Raw genomic sequence first — 21,526 nt, forward strand, 5'->3', positions numbered from 1 at the left:
ATGTTTCATATATATATATATATAATTTAAAAATAAGAATATCATTCAAAGAATAAAGAATACTATTAAGAAAATTAAAAGATAAAGCCTGGAAGAAAATATTTGAAAATCACATATCTGATAAAAGATGTCTATCCAAAGTATATAGAGAATTATCAAAACTGGATAATAAAAAACAATAAAAGTAAGCAAAAGATTTCAGCAGATAATTCACCAAAGAAAATGCACAGATGGCAAACGAGTCCATAAAAGGTGTTCAAAATCATTAGTCATTAGGGGAATGTAAATTAAAACTACATTATGATACCACTATATGCACATTAGAATAATAAAAACAGACCAAAAAACCTGTTCAAACCAAGCATTTGCAATGATATGCACGAACTGCACTCTTACACCCTATGAGATAGAAAGATACAAGTTTTCCCATTTAGGAAAAAAGTTTAGAAGTTTGAAAAAATATTTTTAATGTAAAATATAGACCTACCATCATGTTTATTTCTAGGTATTTATTCAAGCCAAATAAAAGCATATATCCCAATATAAAGACTTGTGCATGGATGTTCATAGCATCTTTGTAATAGCTATAACCTGAAAACAACTCAAATGTCCAAAAAGGATGAATGGAGCAACAAAATATAATATACTGTACAATGGAATACTACTTAGCAGTAAAAAAGAATTAACTACTAACACAAAAACAAAATGTATGAATCTTGAAATAATTATCATGAGAGAATCGTGACAAAAATCAAAACTCTATGATTGCATTCATATAAAACTCAAACATGTAAAGAGAAATAAAAACAGATTATTGGTTTCCTGCAAAAGAGCTTGGATGGAGAAGGGCTACAAGGAAGAATTAAATAGGCAGGAGAAAACATTCAGGATTGATGGATATGTTTAGTAATGCATAATGGTTTCATGGATATATATGCCAAAAGTCATAAAATCGGACACTTTAAGTGCAGTTTATTTTTGCAGATCATAAAAAAGTATTCTGGTTCACTTTCAGAAAAATATAGAGCCATATTTTCCCATTGCACATGTACCAACTCAAGAAAGTTAAATATTATTTGTTAAACAATCTCAGTCATAAACTTAATCTTACAAAGCTTCACAAATTCTTAATCACAAGCATCTGTGTACAGGTATTTAGGTAGATAATGTAGCTGATGTGATACATTTATTAAGCCCTATGAACAATGTTAACAACAATTATACTCCTCAAGCTAATAGAACATTCATGTTTGATGTTTAAATAATTTCATTATCAAGATGAATAATAGGATTGACTTTGACAACTTTCTTAATTACTGATTTTGACAGGAAGCCAACACTAATTAGAATTTCATCTTTATAAAATGAATACACTGTTTGTAATCAGCCAAACATCCCTCAATTAAATCAGAGCTCTAATATTGCCCAAGTTGTCATTTTAATTACTACATAATATATGTAGAAAAATAAGTATTTATGTTAATTTTAAAATATTACTTTATAAACACCAATTTATATGTGAATTTTTGGTAATCTACTGCAATTTTTGCTACATGTGAAAGAGACATTAGAAGTATGCTTAGCACTTCAGTTATATTTAAGAACTACAAGTGTCTAAAGACTTACCTTTTCTAATTATTTTCAAAATAAAAATGTTTACTCTCCTATGTGAATGGGAACATTACAATAACCACAACAACACTCAAAAGTTTTCTTTGAGGTTCCTTAAGTCTGACCTGTGGGGCACAGGTTGAGAGTGTGTTCAAAGTGCACCCAGCCAACTGGTAGACCATATGGTTCCTAGTTCACTTGGAATCGTTAAGTCTCATCTGTTTTTGGAGAAACTGCTTGAAGGAAGTCATTCCAGTCTGTCCTGTTTGTTCATGCCAATTTCAAGGTAACATTTCCACTCCATAAAATGACTGAGAATGGAAGTAATCTCATTTGGGGGTCCCCAACAATGGTATATAACCCTTTCTTTCCAGGAGTATCTTGTGTGTCATTGGAATTGTATTTCTTGTATGAGGAATCAGGCATTAATTTCCATCCCTCTGAAAAAATAGTGACCTGCACTTGAAGGTTAGTCATGACTCCTTTAAGTGTTTAAAGTCATGGAAGGCATCCCTACAGGTTAGGCTCAATAGGCTGAATTGCCTTACTTGTAGTCCAAGGTGGTATCTGGGCGATCTTTAATACATCCTGCTGTTTCTGAATTGACGCTTTGAAACAAGTACAAAGGTGCTGCCTGGCTCTCTAAGCTAAATGCTGATGGCTTATAGGGTTTATTCAGGTGAGAGTGAGGAGTATAAGGTTGAAGTCAATAGTACAAGTTATTATCATTTTGCTGCAAGGGTCCTGTTGATAATAGCTTTAGTTAAATGCCACATAAGACATTTCAGACTGATTTAGTTCCAGCCCTGTCAGTCAAATTGGAATCAGAGTGGCAGAGAGGATACACATGTGGGAAAATTCTACCTGTAGTGATTTGGTATAGAAATGAGGGTTAGGTATTGTTGGGAGATAATTCTCCATGAGTCCCATTTTTGACTGGCTTAAATTAAGTTGTATTGTTTGAACTATCTTTTCAAGGATAATTATACAACAAACAGCATTGGAAGATAGAGATAGTCGCTCACTCTAGGACAGAGGACCCATGGGTTCCCTAACCAGTATCTTTATTAGATAATCTATCTTTCCATGGCAACAGTTAGGCAGGCTTGCAAGCACCCCAATTTAAAAGATTGGAACTCTCTAAGCTTGAGGTTCGTTGACTATAATCCCAAACCTCTGCATTCAGGACACCAGATGAGCCTTTTCATTTTGCCTAGTGGGATGGCAGGTAAAAGAAACTGATTGGAACATGAGATGAGGGTAAAGGTACCTACTGTGCCCTGAGTAACAGAGTCCTTTCCTCCCCCTGATGCAGAAGTCTAATATTTCTTGCTAATATCTATGAAACTGTCTGGATAGCTACTTGTTTTATAAAGAAGGTAAAAATCTCAGACATTTCATAGTTCTTACCTCCCTTGCCACATTCTGTAACCAAACCATTAATTCCCAAGGATCAGATTGATGATTCCTGGCACAAAGAGACAAAAGTGATGGGGCAGTAGATATAGCTTTTTAGGTGTATTTGCATATTTGTTGTGTTAATTCATGGAAGCTTTGTTTTTCAGGGACCAAGAGACTTTATATTGGCAAAGACAAATTCCTTGAAATGTTTGGGTGTTCTCATTTTATGAGTAAAGTCATTCCAGGAAATAGCCACAAGTCCCTCTTCAGGGGAAGACTGAAGGAATTGTTCCTGTGTATATTTGCCATAGCTTTGCCTGATTCTTCTACTGGGGTCCTGGCTACTTCTTTTGTCAGTCAATTCAAGTCATGGTTCAACTGATTGAGACCCAAATTGGCATAAAGTTTGTGACTTTAAACCAGGGTGACTACCAATTGCCCAAGCTTGTTTCGTTCATGTAGATTAAGCAATTCCTTTTTTGGTGACTTATCGGTTTTATCTTAAGGGAATTCATGTTCTCTTGACCATCCCCAAGGATCTCTAAGGGTTCATTCACCTGTCTGCTACTCACATATTGATATTCTTTACAAGAATTGCAGTCTACTTCTGAGGGTTAAGCATCATTATTATCTACTTTATGTCATTCCCTTTGCTATCCAGATGGTCAAATCTATGATAGTGTATCCTACCACCAGCTCTGACCTACCGAGAACACCCACCACTTGTTTTCCTCATTATAATGCCAGTACACCCCTCATCCAAAGTGTCTTCAAGGCATTCTCCCAAATCTTAGTCAATTGGTAGGTTGATATTATTACTTTCTTAACACAGGAGATTTCTACTGTATCGATAACATTTGCCAACTTTTTTTTTTAATTTTTATTTATTTATGATAGTCACAGAGAGAGAGACAGAGAGAGGCAGAGACATAGGCAGGGGGAGAAGCAGGCTCCATGCACCGGGAACCCGACGTGGGATTCGATCCCGCCCGGGTCTCCAGGATCGCGCCCTGGGCCAAAGGCAGGTGCTAAACTGCTGCGCCACCCAGGGATCCCAACATTTGCCAACTTTATGTTCTGTACCTTTTGTTCTAGCTCCTACCAGATCCATTCTCTTTCTTGTCCTGCTAGTGTATGTGGACTAAGTCCTACAGATCATTGAAGATATAGTATTGTTCCTCTTTTAGCTGACATTGCTCTTTCTTTATTAGGTTGTATGGTGAGAATTCTAGTTATTGATCTTATGGCTAGTAGACTCTGAGCCAGAGTCTACTCTGAATGAAGCATATTGTCTTTAGAGACAAAGGGGTAAGCTATATCTGAAGGTCCTGTGAGTGAAGAAAGTCTGGGATTTCAGGGTTTTCAAGTATATATATATATATATACCCCCAATTTCTCAATCTGCTGTCTCAGGGTCCTAGTCCTCCCAGATCAGGACCCTTATGTTCTCATAATGGATTTGCTGGGTTTGAGAATTCAGACTTAATATTCAGCTCTATGGTTGTCAAGGTGGCTTTGTGATAGTGTGCCAGTCTTATGTTAGCTTGGAAGTAGAGAAATGTAACTCAAGGTGGGGACAAGGGTGGGAATGAAAGTTCTATCCATACACCAGCAGGAATTGTAGGAGATAGAGTTTGAGTTCAGACCTCTGAGGGAGAGGCTTTCTAATCAGAGTCTAAGAATTATAGAGTTTATAGAGTTATAGCAAATAAATTTAGTTCCTCTCCAGAATTAGTGGATATCAAATTTAGAGAGGTGGGAGGATAGAGGTTTTTCAAATCTATCCAGTAACTGAAGGAAGGAGAAACTTCAGTGCTACTTAGGAAAGCCAGTCAGCTTGTCTGACACTAAGCAACACATTCTAGTAATTTGTTCTAAAGTGAAGAGAAAGCAAGATAAAACCAGAGCACAGGCCAGTTACCAAAAACTGGACGAGCAAGAACAAAGCGGACACTTCGTTTTCTTTCTGGCTCCATTCTTTGCTTCCTTTACAGCCTGTAGTTACGGCTTCACCCTTTCCTTCTCTTTTAGCTTCCTTGTCTCTGCAGTCCATTTTGAGGGATAGAACATCTAGTTTACAAGGTACAGGGAGTAAAGAAAGGGATAGAAGTATTATGAAGAAACTGTGGCTGAAGCATATTGCACAAGTAAAGGATTACAGACAACTACCTCTAATCCCTACACTGTTGCAAATGCAAAATTCTTTTATCCAGGTGGCATTTCATTGATCAGGGAAAGAGAGATTGGGCAACTGGTAGTTAGTTCCATACTCAGGAACAACTGAGATGGAGGTAAAGTGGTGGCAGGACTAATAATCTTAATCTTAATATATATTAACAAAGTGAGAAATCTATCTCAGGGTCAAGGAGAATGATGACTGTGAATCTTTTTATTGAAACATATTATCAGTAGAAGAAAGTGGATATACACTACAGAAGAAAGTATATGTGAGAAAAGTCAGGAGACTCTAAAGGAGCAATAACTTAATTTATTGATTTATTAGCATATATAAAAAATTAAATGGAACGAATCTATTATTTCATCAACAATAGGATGTTGATAATGGTGCTTTAAGATAAAAGAAATGTATATTTAAACGGTATTAACAACTAAAATAAACAGATGTTCATATAAAGCCAATATAGTTGAAAGTTATTTCCTGTATTCCTTTATTGACTTCTCTCAGGATAAAACTAAGAACCATGAAGTCAGTAATTGTATGAACATTTCCTTTTGATGTCACAAGGGCTGTTGAACTCTTAACTGGATTACTTTTCTGAAACATGGGGTATAATATGGACATGAATGTGATTGTTTTTGTCCTTTCTGAATGTACATGAACTAACTCCATATCATTAATTTGGGGGACTATTCTTACCCAAAAAGTGCATTTCCTAATAGAATTCTAAAAATAGAAGGATAGCCTAGTAATAGAAATATTTCCTAATAATAGAATTTGGGTATCTGATGTAGTTTAGAAACAGAATATATGAGACTTTCGAGAAAATTATCAACTTTCATAAAGAAGTCTGAGCAAATTATTCTCTTTGGGAAGATAATGTCTAACTATAGGAAAAAATAGAAATTTTGGAAACTCAGATTGGATAAACTATAGAAACTAACTCAAAATAATGTATGCCGTGCAAAATCTTCAGTAATAAATGCTTAGTGAATGCTATATACAGAACCTAGTCTTAGTGAGGGAAATACAAATATACAAACCTTCTCTAGAAGTAATTAATTGTTGTTGTTAAGAGGTAGCCATATGCTCAGTTTAAGAGCAAGGTGCCCATGTGGCTGGAATTTGGCCATCTCGGGGAGGACAGTAGAAAATGATGCCTGAAGAGAATCCTTTAGCCAGTCATGTAGGGCCTTTTGGAATATAGTAAAAATTTCTGATTTTATGTGAAGTGTGAGCCCTGGAGGATTGTAAGCAGTAAAGAGACACCATCAGATCTGTGTTTTGAAATGATTACTCAGATTGATGTATGAAGGATAGATTATAAGGGGAATGCGCTATAAATTATAAACAAGGATATGCACATGGAGGCTGTTGCATAGTCGGAATAGTGACATTGATGGCTTGGATTAAGGTGATGGTGGAATTGTTGATAAATGTTCAGACATGGGATATATGTTGAAAGCTGATGACAGAATATTCTTCTATTTTTATTTGGAGTATGAGAAAGAGTAGTCAGGATGCCTCCAGGGTTTTTGGCTTGAGCAAATGCATAAACAGAATTGACATATAATGAAATAAAGAATTTGGGGATGGATAATGTTGGGTGTGGGATATCAAAATTACTGTTTTGGACACGTATACTTAGTGGAATGATATATGGGTCTATAATTTGTGGAAATAATTTGAACTAGAGAAAAATTATATGCCACTAGAATTCATAGGATTAGTCTAGCGATATAATTATCATTGACTCCAGACAATTTACAGTATGAGTGTAATAGTGAAGAGAAGAATTTCTACGACAAAACCCTAAGACACTCTACATTGAAAGATTGGTCTGGAAGAGAAGTGGAGCCAGAAGAAAAACTGAGAGGAGGAAGCCATAGGAAATCCAGTGTAAACCCCATAATGCTCTATTAAGTTTTCCTTCCTTTGCCTTCCAACCATTTTTGCAATGTTAATTTATATTTTTTGACTGCTTATATTATTGATGTCTTTATTAAATGTAAACCCTTTGATGGTAGGAAGTGTGTTTCTTTTACTCACCACTTTATATCTAATGCCTGCCATGGTGTCCAATATACCCAGATGCTAAAAAAATTATTTGATGATTGAATAATTACTTTCTAATGTTATCCATGAAATGTTATTTAAATATATAATATAAATGATAAAAAATTTCACTTTCTAGAAGTTTTTATTGATTTTTTCTGTAAATATCAATATCAATAAATCAATATTTATATCCAAATATTTGACTACACTTCTATTGTTTTCCTCAGCTTATACTTTTTAAAATATTTACAATTATATGGATATTTACTATTTCCCATAGATTATTTCTTGATTTGTGTTTATTTCATTTTTAAAATTTACAAACAAAAAAATTATACTGAAGAGTCTATAATACTATCAGACATTTTTTAAAAATTCATTTTACATTTATCTCTTTAATGTATCTAGAGTACATCCTGATGGCAATTGTGATATGAAGAAGAAAACATAATTTTTTCCTGTCAAAAAATAACTCTAACACCTTTTATTTAATACTTCTTCCTTTCAAGACATGTGTAAGATGTTATTTTTAAAATTTATTCAAGTAAAACTTGCTTACAGAAAAATGCATAAGTCATAATTATATAGTTCCATGATTTTTCACAGTGAACATATCCATACAATCAAGACCAATTCTAACAAAACTCTATCTCTAGATTCCTGATGTTTCTAACCACACCGTGTGTGTGTGTGTGTGTGTGTATGTGTTTAATTTTTTGGATATTGAAAATGTGATTTTAAAATGTAGATGGACATATATGTGATCTAAAATGCTTTGGCAGATGGGTCACCTGGGTGGCTTAGTCAGTTAAGCATCTGACTCTTGGTTTTAGGTCATGTCATGATCTCAGGGTGGTGAGATGGAGCCCCACGTTGGGCTTCCTGCTGAGCTTGTGGTCTGCTTCAGATTCTCCCTTTTCCTCTGTTCCTCCTCTCACCTGCATGCTTCTTTTCCCTAAAACAAATTTAAAAAGAAATCTTTAAAATGCATTGGCAGAACCCAAGAAAATTATCTTGCATTCCCCAGTTAGAGGTAACACTGACATCCCTACCCCTCCCACCATAGTTTTGCATTTTTTAATAAATTAAATAATACAGATACATTTATATAGCTAACCTTTTTTTCCCCCCTAAACATTATGTTTGTGAGATCCATTCTTGTTCTGTGGCAAAAATTCATTCTCTTTTCTCAGTCTGTCGTACTCTCATATTATTAGCATCTATTCTCCTGTTAATGAAGATGTTTATTAATACTCAGTCTTTATGATGTTAATAAAAATCCAGTCTTTCATTGAACATGTGTATGTATTTCCATTACATGTATGTGCAAGGGAGGAATAGCTGGGTCATCTGCTAAGTTTCAGTAGTAGAGACAAATAATTTCCCAAAGATATTTTAACAGGTTAAAATTTTGCCATCAGTAAACAAGAGTTGTAGTTGTCCCATATTTTCAACAAATAATTTGGTTTTTTAGCCATTTTGGTTGGTGTGAGCAGTATTTGCTGTGGTTTTCATTTGCATTTCCCTGATTACTAATAAAGTTGAATGCCTTTACATATGTTTATCTGCTTTTCAAATATCCTCTTTTTTGAAATGAATATTCAAATCCTTTATTTTTCCACTGTCTTTTTCTTATTAATATGTAAGGCATATATACTATATATTACTATCTGTTTTATGATAGCCCAGTTTATCAATTGTTTTTCTTTCCTTTATGTAAGTAATTTTTGTTTCCTAATTAAAAATCTTTGTTTACTCCTAAGGTCATAAATATGTTCTCTGTTTTCTTTTATAAACTTTAATGTCTTAACTTTTACGTTTGGATTTATGATCCATCTACAGTTGATAATGTGTGATATATACATGTATCTGATTGACTTTGCATCATTTGTTAAAAAGACTATTTTTTTCCCTGTAGCAATGAAGTGGCACCTTTTTACATATAACTTAATTGAAAATATGTCTCCAAATTTTTCTTTTCCTGTGTTCTATTTATCTATCCTTCTAACCAATGTAACTCTATATCAGTTTTGATATCTGATCATGTAAATCCTCTGGTTTGGTTCTTCTCCAGGTTTGTTCTGGCTATCTTAGGTTATTCACATTGCCAAATACAGTTTTAAAAATAGCATTTCGATTTAAAAATATGGCATTTTTGATTGATTATACTGAATCTATATATAGAACTTGAGGTGAACTGACATCTTTATAAAAATGAGTCTTTTAATTTGTCTCATGGGGTATCCTTTCACTTACTATGTCATCTTTAATTTCTCTCAATTAAATTTTATAGTTTTCAGTGTAGGATTATAATATATTCTGCTTTTGTTTATTTTTATACTCTATATTATAAGCCATTATAATAGCGATTCTTTAATATAAGTGTTCACACAGTTTTTGTGTACTCTATCTTGTTTTACCTTCAATATGAAAGTGAATATTTTAATGGAATATGACATTTTTGATTGACAGATTAACACTTTAGGATGAAATTTTAAAACCCATCTACTGCATTCTTAATTTTTGTTACTGTATTTTTCAGTTCTAGAAATTCTATTCGACTTCTTAATGGATTCCGGTTCTTTGTGGAAATGCTCTAAATTTTTTGTCTATTTTGTGAATCTTATTTTTTATTACTTAGAATTTATTAAGCATAGAACTTAAAAAGTCTTTGATAATTTCAATATATGGATCATCTGTAGGCAAACTTTTTAAAAATTTTTATTTATTTATTCATGAGAGAGAGAGAGAGAGGCAGAGACATGGGCAGAGGGAGAAGCAGGGTCCATGCAGGGAGCCCGATGTGGGACTCAATCCTGAGACTCCAGGATCACACCCTGAGGGGCTGAAGGCAGCGCTAAACCACTGAGCCACCCGGGCTGCCCATTTGTAGGTAAACTTCTATTGATGACTTTTGTTACCCTTGTTTGTGTCATGACCTTAGCCTGCTTTGCAAAATTTTTATTAAAAGCCAGACATTGTGACTGAACATTATGAAAACTCTAGATGATGTAAATGTTTCTAGAGAGAGATCACCCTTTTCTCTGCAAAATGGGTAAAGTAGGGATTGAGTTTAACCTGATTTACAGTTTCAGACAGTCTCTGCTTCCAGTTGAACTTTTAGATCTGTGGTCTAACCTGCCCAGCAGTTTCAACTAAGTTGTTGTACAGACCAGTCTCGCAAGAAAAGTCTAATTCTTGTCTTCTCAACACATCAGGACTTCAGAAAATTATGATAATTTTCAGAAAATCTCTGCTTTGCTTTTCAGTCTCCTACCCTATACTGCTTGAAAATTCAGTAACAATTTCGGTAGAACATTCGGTACAATTTAGAGCTCAGATCTCCATTTTTGTTTTACTTGAATTTTCAGCCTTTAGATCTCTAATTTTCTATGTAAAGCTTGTCTGTACTATGCCCGGCCCACACCTAGAACCTCAGACTTGCCTGGAATCAGCCAATGTCCTGAAGGACAATATTAGTGCAGTATGATGGTCTCCTTTCTGGGACATTTCTCAAGTCTGTGTTTCTTTCTGCTAAAGTACTGTTGCCTCAAAAGTTTTCCAGTGTCTTCAGTATTTTTGTTATATTTTATTTTGTATTTTATGTAGATTCTCTAGTTGAGCTTGGCAGAAGAATTGATCTCTCAAAAGAGACTCATTCTTACCATGTTATATATTCTTAAATATCAAAAACAAGAGAATAAACTCTACAGATCTTGGTCTGAAGACACACATGCACATTCAAACATATCATTGTTAAAATGAGTACTATTCATCAGGATTATGTAGTCAATGATATTGTAATAGTGTTGTATGGTGACAGATACTGTCTACACTTGTGGTGAGCGGAACATAGAGGCTTGTCAAACTACCATGTTGTATACCTGAAACTAATGTAGCATTATGTAACAACTATAATTTGAAAAATGAGTGCTGTTCGCTTTTAATCCATAGTCTTATTTTTAATTATACTTTTGTTGGTTTTTATGTTCCTATAGTTTCCAAAATTTCAAACAATGGAAATGGAAAAATATACTTAGCAGAAGTAAGCTTAGAGAAGGAGTATGTTCTATTAATGAGATTTATATGAATACTATGGAAACTAGATGGCATAATGTATTTATTTGGAGTTTTTAGATAATTTTTTTATAATGCAATAACAGAAGTGTATTTAGTGAAGCAAAACATTTTGTTTGAGCTACCAAAAATGACTTTAAATATTATTATAGCATTTTAGGATAGTGATAGGTCTTATTTATTTATTTATTTTCCACAAGCAAACTTTTTATTATTAACTCGAGTAATCATGGCCTTCTAAAGACCATTCTGGTTATCTTTGGTTTTCCTGGGTTGGTGGGGGGAGAACTCTGTGCCTGCTATTTTGTTTCAAGTAGGTTTTTAGCTATAAGCAGTTGAATTACTTACAAGATAGCTCTAAATAACACATGAGTTTGAATTCTATGATAACTTTTTCAGAAGATAATTATTTGGTAGAGGACTGTATCAGAGAGCATGTAAGAATCTTGTGAATTCTTGTGTTCTCAATCACTGTAAGTGCTTACCTAAAAAGCTTTCAAATTAAATATACATTGCTGGTTGATGTTCACTGGTTTGTGATTATTTTAACTCACATTGACATTTACATACTGCCTTGGGTATATATTATTTATATATGTGTGTATATACATTGTATATACTGGAGTATATACACTGCAGCTGTTTCAATTTCAGTGATGCAAAGATCAACATCCAGCAATATACATTCAGAATATTTAGTTTATATGGAAGGTAGTGGCAGATATATGTTGATTATTTTTTTAAAGATTCTATTTATTTATTCATGAGAACACAGAGAGAGAGGCAGAGACATAGGCAGAGGGAGAAGCAGGCTCCCTGCAGGAAGCTCAATGTGGGACTCGATCCCGGGACTCCAGGATCACACCCTGAGCCAAAGATAGATGCTCAACCACTGAGCCACCCAGGCGTCCCTATGTTGATTATTTTAAAGCTGTTTTTGTTTGTTTGAGAGAAATTTAAACTGTTTTCTGCATTACAACATCTTTAGAAGTTTTCAACATTTGATGGAAGACTATACAATTAAATAATATGATTTAGCTTGTTTTAAAGTATCGGGTTATAAATATTGTTACCAAGGTGATGATTCATTTAATGAAAACATCCTTTGACTGAGCCAGATTTGGGACATTAAAAAGTTCAGTTAATAAAGTTTATGCAGTGTTTGAAAAACAGAAGTAACTCCTGTTTATTAGGAGGTATTTATTTATTTACTTCCTTGTTTATTTAGATAAGAGAGTAGCTTTAATGGATTCCCCAAATGCATAATACCTAGAGAAGTAAATTGGGTCATGATAAATAAATGAGGATTCTGGTACACTTCATTTTTACAAAAAGTACAAGTATTTCCTGATCCAGAAGAAAGGTAGCCAGCAATGGGTATTTAGGGAAGATGTTACTACATTATTATCACAATTAAAGACTGAACAGTGTAATGGGTAAGAGCCTAACATCAGGAGTGAGATCGCCTGGGCTCATATCCCAGCTGTATCCTTAACTAGCTGCATGGTTTTGAAAAAGGTACCATGTTCCTCTTTCCTCAACTTTACAGTTGAGGAAATAAATAGTATTCATCAATAGGGTTAGTGTTGGGGTTAAATTATTGTACATGAGATTCTTTGAACAGCACTATGGAAGCTTTAGCTAGTTTTATCATTGAGATCAAATATTGAAATAGTCTCTGGGAAAAACAGATAATATATTCACATTCACATTTATTTGAAAGACATAACAAGCTTTATTCAAAGTATTGTTCTTATTACCAAAAATACATTATGATCCATTTTGAGTTTATCTTTGTGTATGGCGTAAGAGATTGGTCTAGTTTCATTCTTCTGCACGTGGCTGTCCAATTTTCCCAGCACCATTTATTGAAGAGACTGTCCTTTTTCCAGTGGGTAGTCTTGCTTTGTCGAATATTAGTTGACCATAGAGTTGAGGGCCCATTTCTGGATTATCCATTCTGTTCCATTGATCTGTTTGTTTTTGTGCCAGTACCACACTGTCTATTAAGGCAAGGGAAACAAAAGCAAAAGTGAATTATTGGGACTTCATCAAGATAAAAAGCTTCTGCACAGCAAAGGATACAGTCAACAAAACTAAAAGACAACCTACAAAATGGGAGAAGATATTTGCAGATGACATATCAGGTAAAGGGCTAGTATCCAAGATCTATAAAGAACTTATTAAACTCAACAGCAAAGACACAAACAATCCAATCATGAAATGGGCAAAAGACGTGAACAGAAATCTCACAGAGGAAGACATAGACATGGCCTACACGCACATGAGAAAATGCTCCGCATCACTTGCCATCAGGAAATAAAATCAAAAGCACAATGAGATACCACCTCTCACCAGTGAGAATGGGGAAAATCAACAAGACAGGAAACCACAAATGTTGGAGAGGATGCGGAGAAAGGGGAACCCTCTTGCACTGTTGGTGGGAATGTGACCTGGTGCAGCCACTCTGGAAAACTGTGTGGAGGTTCCTCAAAGAGTTAAAAATAGACCTGCCCTACGACCCGGCAATTCCACTGCTGGGGATTTACCCCAAAGATTCAGATGCAATGAAACGCCAGGACACCTGCACCCCGATGTTTCTAGCAGCAATGTCCCCAATAGCCAAACTGTGGAAGGGGCCTCAGTGTCCATCGAAAAATGAATGGATAAAGAAGCTGTGGTCTATGTATACAATGGAATATTCCTCAGCCATTAGAAACGACAAATACCCACCATTTGCTTCGACGTGGATGGAACTGGAGGGTATTATGCTGAGTGAAATAAGTCAATCAGAGAAGGACAAACATTATATGGTCTCATTCATTTGGGGAATATAAAAAATAGTGAAAGGGAATAAAGGGGAAAGGAGAGAAAATGAGTGGGAAATATCAGTGAGGATGACAGAACATGAGAGACTCCTAACTCTGGGAAACAAACAAGGAGTGGTGGAAGGGGAGGTGGGCGGAGGGATGGGGTGACTGGGTGACGGGCATTGAGGGGGGCACTTGACAGGATGAGCACTGGGTGCTATGCTATATGTTGGCAAGTCGAACTCCAATAAAAAAAAATATACAAAAAAAGTACATTTTGAAAAGGTGCTGAAAACAAACATTGGTAATAGTCCACATCATTAGTGTTCACCTTTTCAAATGTTGAGAATCAGTCATGTTTTTGAGACTTTTTGTTTTCCTAATTAATATTTTATAGGAGATATTTTTCTTACTATCATGGGAGCTAATGTTTTTAGTGTAGGTTATGAATAAAATAGCTATTTGCCATTTTTTATAATGAGAAATTCAAGCAGTCTTCTATAACCTGTCTGCATCAGTCTTTGCCACTTCTTTCTTCCTTTCACAGCAAGGTATTTCAAGGTAATCTTATACTTTCTGTGGGATCATCAATTTCTTCAAGAAGCTTTGTTTCCTATAAGTAGAGTTTGTAGAAAACATCTGGGTATTGGTATTTCATTGCTGCTGGGCTGTCATTGCTTCTAAGTACTCTTAGGAGATACACGTTTATGTGTATCTTATCTGACCACCCACCCACACACATACCTACCTGTAGATGGGTTTAAAAAAAATAGACACATTTTAAAATCTGCCAATTCCAACGTAATTAGCACAAGCTTCTTCTGGCATCTTTTAAAGTATATTTTTAATTTCCTCGTCTAGTAGAAAGAAATATGTCTCCAATTTCCCATATATATGTATATATATGGGAAATGAGACATATATATAAATAAATATATATATATTGCTTAATCTTCAGATAGAAATGAAGTACATGATTCAGACTCACTAATCCATATTGCTATGAAAAATGAACTATTAGGAGTCCAACATGAGTTTACAGTTCTTTGATTTTTAAGCTCGAAGCAGAAACATTTTCCAAGTGTCTGTGTGACAATTTGCTGTTGATATGTTGGTGAAAGCAAGACTTATTCCATGTGAATGGACAGGGAGCCTCCTAAGCACATGGCTACAGAGAAGAGTGATGCCTGCGGGTAAAAGTCCATCACAGTGTGTCACTGGACCCAATGATTCATAACACGTCACATCCAAGGGTTCCCTTCTAAGATCCCCAAAGTCTTATCTAATCATATCATCAGAATCATAATCCATAGTTTTGTGAGCATATCGAATCCGGTTGTAGATGAAACTCTTCTGATGGATCTCCTCTTTATTCAGAGTTCTCTGAAGTAAAAAGATGAGTTATCCATGCTGCCTCACTCTCAGAGTGCTTATACTCTGCGATAGGCAAAATTCTAAGATACCCCCAGGATTCCCTCCTTCTGGTATACATGCCCTAAATCACTCTCTCTCTTTGAGTGGCGATGGGACTGGTGTCTATCAATCATATGATGATCTATCTCTCATATGATTCGATTACTATTCACCTCACTTTCAGTTAATCAAAAGGGTGATTGCCCTGAGTAGGCCTGACCTAAGCAAGTGAGTCTTTTAAAAGAAGGGAAAGCATCAGACACATGCTTCTTTTGATTTAGAAGGAAGCAAACTACCAGCTTGTAAAGAGAACCATGTGGCAAAGAGAGGTGTTCTCTAGTAGCTGCGATCCTTCATCCTGCAACCACAGAAACTGAATTCTGCCAACAGTGATCTTGGAAGAGTTCCTGGAGCACCAGGAGAGTTCATGGGGTCTGGCCAACTCCTTGCACTGAACCTGGTGAGACTCTGAGCAGGAAACTAAGCAAGTTGCTGGTACCCAGACTTCTGAGGCAGGTAACCAATTTGTATTCTGTTAAGGCAGAAGTTTGTGGTAATTGATAATGCAGCAGTAGAAAGCTAATGTGTGTCCCATTTAAACCGACAGAGAGGAAGAGCTTGTTCAGAGAAACTGTGAAATTCAGGCCCATGTTTCTGATGTTCCTATTCTAGCAGCAGGGAATGGTCTCTGATCAGGCCCCAGTTTTGCCCCCGAGGAGTACTTTCTTAGTCCAGCTTTCTCAGTAGTGCTTGGCTCTCTCCTTTAGATTGTCCTTCTTTTTCCAAAAGAAATGGTCCATGTTTGCAGCAAAGCAACCCTCCTGCAGTGTCTGTTTCAAAAATGGGGCCAAGAGACCTCATTTAATTTCAAATTTTCTCAGCCCCTGCTTCCCAGTGCAAGCTGGCAGGGTTTTTAATAGTACACTTATTTAAATAACTTTGTGAGTTTCCTGTGACATTTTGGAAGGCTTACTCCCTGCCCCAAAAGTCACATTAATTTCATGACAGACTTATCTCCACCTTAGGGGCGTCAGGCTACTACTATGTGACAATATTCATATGATTTTTTGAATCCCATTTTTGTCAAGCTGATAAGATCTATTAGGCATAGTTTAAATCTTTCTGAGATCTTTAGAAAAGATTTTACTACTACAACCTTGCTTTGATCTTTACCTTGAGGCCACTTATTGCTTCAGAATCTTTGCCAGGTCCACAGACTTGAAATGTGAAAGCTTTATATTCCAGATCAGCTAGTTGTGACGCCTCCCATATTTTTCCTTCAAATTGACCTTGCAACATGAATGATTCATTTTTATCACTTCTCTTTATTCTAGTACCTTATCATACTCAGATAAAAGAAGCCAGAAGATACTTTGTAAATTCTGCTAGAACATGTCCTTAGCCAGATCCACTAGCTCATTAGGTATAGTTGCCGTCTTTCCTGGTACTTTCTCTGTCTCTGCACACGTGGGTCGCCAGTATCCCATCCTGCACAGTAGTTTCCTCACCGTATTTATAGATATAGTAGCAATTTATTTGCAGTTCCTCCAGGCTTCTCATTAGGCCTCTCTCTGCTTTTCCTCTTTCCCTGTTGACCGCCTGCTGAAGGTCACAAAGACAAAGCAACATTTCAGGTTTTTGTTATGGCAGTACTGCATTTCAAGGTACTATTTCTACTTCAGGCATTCATCTATAATTATAGATACACACACACATTCCTCAAAAACCAGGGGCTTAAAACACCGAAAATATATATATATATTTTTTTCTCACAATATTGTGGATCAGTGATTTGGGCTAGACTCAACTGGTTGTTTCTACTGTTGTGTTCTACTGGAGGTACTCCTGTGGCTGGCCATTCAGTTGAGGCTAAATGGACTCACAGCACATTAGGTGGTTCATGCTGGTTGTCATCTGGGCTGCATGTCCACAGCGTATTAGCCTAGGCTTCTTCACATGTTGGAAATATTACAAGAAGCCCCAGTGCAAGAGGGGCTTTTTGTTTGTCTCTACTTGTATTACCTTGGTTTTGGTCCTATTAGGCAAAATAAATCACATGGCCAAACCTAGAATCAATGTGGAAGTGACTACAGAGGACATATATGTAATATATACAGAAAGGTTCATTGGGTGTCATCACTCTGACATCTTTCATTTTGTTAATAGGAATATTCTGTAATGCTAAAACTATAAGTTAGAAATTCTGTAACTTCTCCAACCCACAATGACACAATTACGTGAAATTTTTCGGATCATGACTGGGTTTTCTATGTATATTTTTCAACATGCATTGAACTATCTGGTTACCCTTATGGAGGTCATCTCTAATACAGAATTATTTTTCTTAAATCTCACCAGCTCTGGTATGTATTTTTTCCTTCCTTCTTATTAGTTTGTTATTGAGGGCCAGCATTTATCTCTTTTGGTTCCACATGACTTTCCAGAGGCACTCTTTATAGAACATTCACCTCCTATCCTGCCTTATCTTTTTTCTGTTCTCTTCAGGTAGACAGTGTTTTCTTCTCTAAAGAAGAGATATTGTCATCTTTAAGTTACAATGCTGGTTATGAATGAGCTCTTTCTTCAAATGTCATATTCTAATTAGGAAGATTTCTGAACAACTTAATCTTATAGTAACCCTAGTTAAGCAGGTATGATTTTGAAGAAGTAAATTTGAAAGAATCTTCTCTCTCTGCCATGATTTCCTAATCAAAAGTTATTATGCGTGCATGGCATAATTATGAGGGTTTTTTTTTTTAAATCTGTTCTTTCAGTTCATGGCTTCAGTGTATTTTTAATGAGCTCAGAATAAATAAGTCATATTTTTCTTTTTTTAAAGATTTTATTTATTTATTCATGAGAGACACAGAGAGAGGCAGAGACAGAGGCAGAGGGAGAAGCAGGCTCCACATGGGGATTCCGACGTGGGACTCAATCCCGGGACTCTGCGCTCACGCCCTGAGCCGAAGGCGGATGGTCAACCGCTGAGCCACCCAGGTGCCCCAATTTTTCTTTGATAGTATAGACATTAGAATATGATCCCTGAAATTCCAGTAGCCATCCTCTTCTACACTAAGATGACAGTTTGAAGGGTGAGAGAATGAAAAGGAGATAAAAAAAAAGAAAATCTCAATGACTTTTGAGTCATTTATTCTGTCAGTTGTAAGCACTACTATGTTTTCTTTCTTTCCTTATTTTCTGTATATATTTACTAATAATTATTCTCCTATTATAAGTATTTAGGAATATTATTTTCTTGGTCACTTGCAACTAATACTGTACATGATTAATATAAAACCCTAATAAAAGCATTGATTTCATGGGCACCTGAATGGCTCAATCAGTTAAGCATCGGCCTTTGGCTCAGGTTATGATCCCAGGGTCCTGGAAAGGAGCTCCACAGGGGGTTTCTTGCTCGTGGGGAGTCTTCTTGTCCCTCCCTCTTGCTTGTGCTCTCTCTCTCTCTTTTTCTCAAATAAATAAATAAAATCTTTTAAAAAATTGATTCAAGGTATAAACATACTAGAGAGGCTATCGTGAGGAAAGTTCAGTCATAACAAAACATTACCAAATATTAATGATATTTTTTGTGGATATTAAAGGGTATGTTTACATTTGGTATATTCAGTCTCAATTTATATGTTTTTTTTATAAAAGTCACATGCTGTCATCTTTCACATCATCTGTTTTCAGTCTTCCTTATACTAATCCGTCCTTCAGATAGACATTTATCATTTACTTTGATCTAAATACTATGATTTGTGCTGGGGAACAATCATCAACATTCATTCGGAGAGGTTTTTTTGTCTACTTTAAGGATAAGAGACAGTGAATTGAAATACAGTATGATGAAAGCTAGTTGAGGGAGCTTTCTGGCATGTTAAAAATCTGTTTTAATTGTGTAATGCAGATGTATACATTTGTCAGAACTCATATAAATTTACGAATAAAATTGAAGCATTTTGTTGTGTATAAATTATGCTTCTGTAAAGTATCCATCGTAATGAAGTGCAATAATAAGAGTAAAGAATAAAGCAACAGGTATTCACTTGTTTATATAGTTATGCTCCAATTTTATCTTATTTTCACATTATATACATCCTACTCTATTCTAGTTTGCCTTGCAATTACATTTTTCTTTTTCTGTTTTCTTTTCTTTAGGTATCTTGCTGTGGCCTTTACCAAATTCAAGCTATGGACTTAAACTTGATCACATATTCTTCTATTGGGTCATAAGCCCTACTGAGGGTGAAATACAATTTTTCTCAGTTAATTACACAATATGCTTGACTATAGGGAAAAAATTCCTGAAAAAGAAAACTTGAAAAAAATTGTAAAATAAGGGAATAATTTGGAAGGCATTGCAGGAGTAGATGGATAAGAGTGAAAAGTTAATTGAAACTCTTGAGGAAATAAGAATCAGAAAAATGATGCCGTTTAAAAAAAAAAAACAACTAATGTGTAGATGTTTAGACTTCAGCTTGGGCTTTCTGCAGTTTTATTTTTATCTGTTCAGCAGATAGTTATTTAATTATTTCAGTTGATCTTTCTTTTAATAAAGGAAGCATGTAACTCAGAGTAAAATAAAATAACTCCAGGTTAGAACTAGAGCAATTTGACCACCATCTGGAAGAGTGACCTGGTTGATGACCTTTCACAATTCCACTTTACTGTCCTCCATGTTCTTTGATGTGGAGCTAGAATCTCTCACCAGGAAGTAATTTATATGCAGAAAAATGATATCAACATAGCTCTAGGGAACCATCTTCCTTTATTTATTAACTGCATGTTTCTTTAATGGGAATTTCAATAAAAATAAGCACTCAATATTTAAATATTTAGTTTCTAAGTAATTTTTGAGATGCATATTTCAACTTTTACATTCTTAGCAGGATTTTTTTTAAGAGTGCCAGAACTTAGCTTTTAATTTTAGTTATTAAAGCTTTATTTAGATCTTTATTTAAGTAAAGTACTTTGTAATATTTCTCTAGTGTGTATTTTGAATATATATTCATTTCTCATAATATTATTACTTCAAAAAAGTCATGTGGGACTTGTTAGACTTTTTTATATAAGTTTTAAATATATTATTAATTGATTGATTGATTTAAAGAAAGGTTGCATTGAATTGGCAAACCCAGGTCCTTTTGTTTTAATTTGTCGATATCAGCCATAGTTAAGCAGACACATGTTCAAAGCTGTCAAAATTTAGAAGAATGAGAAGGCAAATTAGTTTGGATTTTCACTTCACCCTCCATAGCAATTGAATTTGGATTCTTCTGTAGATTCAGGTTCATAAGGATAGACTTTAAACATGTTTTTCTTCCTCATAAACAATGCTTCTGAAATTGAAATTGTCCCAAAGAACAATGGTACTTTTAGCATTTCCTTCTTAAATTATTAAATATACTTTAAATTAAACTTGAACAGGACAGTATTATTTGAAAATTATTATCAAATAATTATCACACATATTCTACTTCCCTTGTTTTCAATTTATGAAAATATTTGATTGACTCAATAGAGAAATGACCCTAAATTTAATTGAACTTATAGATTTTATGTGTAAATGTAGCTGATTTATTAAATCAGTTATGTTTATGCCTTTTAATCGTGTTATAATTTAGCCAAGTAGCTTAGTTAAAATATTTTTTAAGAAAATGCAACGTAACATCAAATACAACAGAACTTTTCTTTCAAATTGTGATTTTGTAGGAAGAAGAAAATAGGAAGAAGAAAAAAAGAAAATACTTAAATTTACCTTAAATCTACTTAAATCTAAAGCCAGTTATCTGGGGTTTTTTGAAGATCAATACAAAAGGAGAATAAAAAGTAAACCATGAAATAGAATAATTTCTATATACTTATACAGCCGTAGAATATGTGGCTATATAAACCAAACACTTCTGAAAAGTGGTTGGCTGAAGGATTATTTTAATATTTTAAAGCAATAGTATTACACAGAGTTAAAGGACAG

The 21,526-nt window shown here is 34.8% G+C and overlaps 1 long non-coding RNA gene across 2 annotated transcripts in view; it reads left to right on the forward strand.

Moving 5' to 3' along the window:
* The window catches only part of LOC144307147 (uncharacterized), a 70,351-nt gene extending 49,895 nt beyond the window's left edge, over window positions 1-20,456 (forward strand). Inside the window, exons 3-4 of one of the 2 annotated variants that reach the window (XR_013374077.1) lie at window positions 15,831-16,065; window positions 19,711-20,456. This is a non-coding gene — a long non-coding RNA (uncharacterized LOC144307147). The remainder of the gene's footprint in view (window positions 1-15,830; window positions 16,066-19,710) is intronic. The other variant, XR_013374078.1, reaches the window with a different exon arrangement.
* Window positions 20,457-21,526: the final 1,070 nt, after the last annotated feature.

The sequence above is a fragment of the Canis aureus genome, chromosome 38 (assembly GCF_053574225.1).
Source record: "Canis aureus isolate CA01 chromosome 38, VMU_Caureus_v.1.0, whole genome shotgun sequence".
Lineage (NCBI taxonomy): Eukaryota > Metazoa > Chordata > Mammalia > Carnivora > Canidae > Canis > Canis aureus.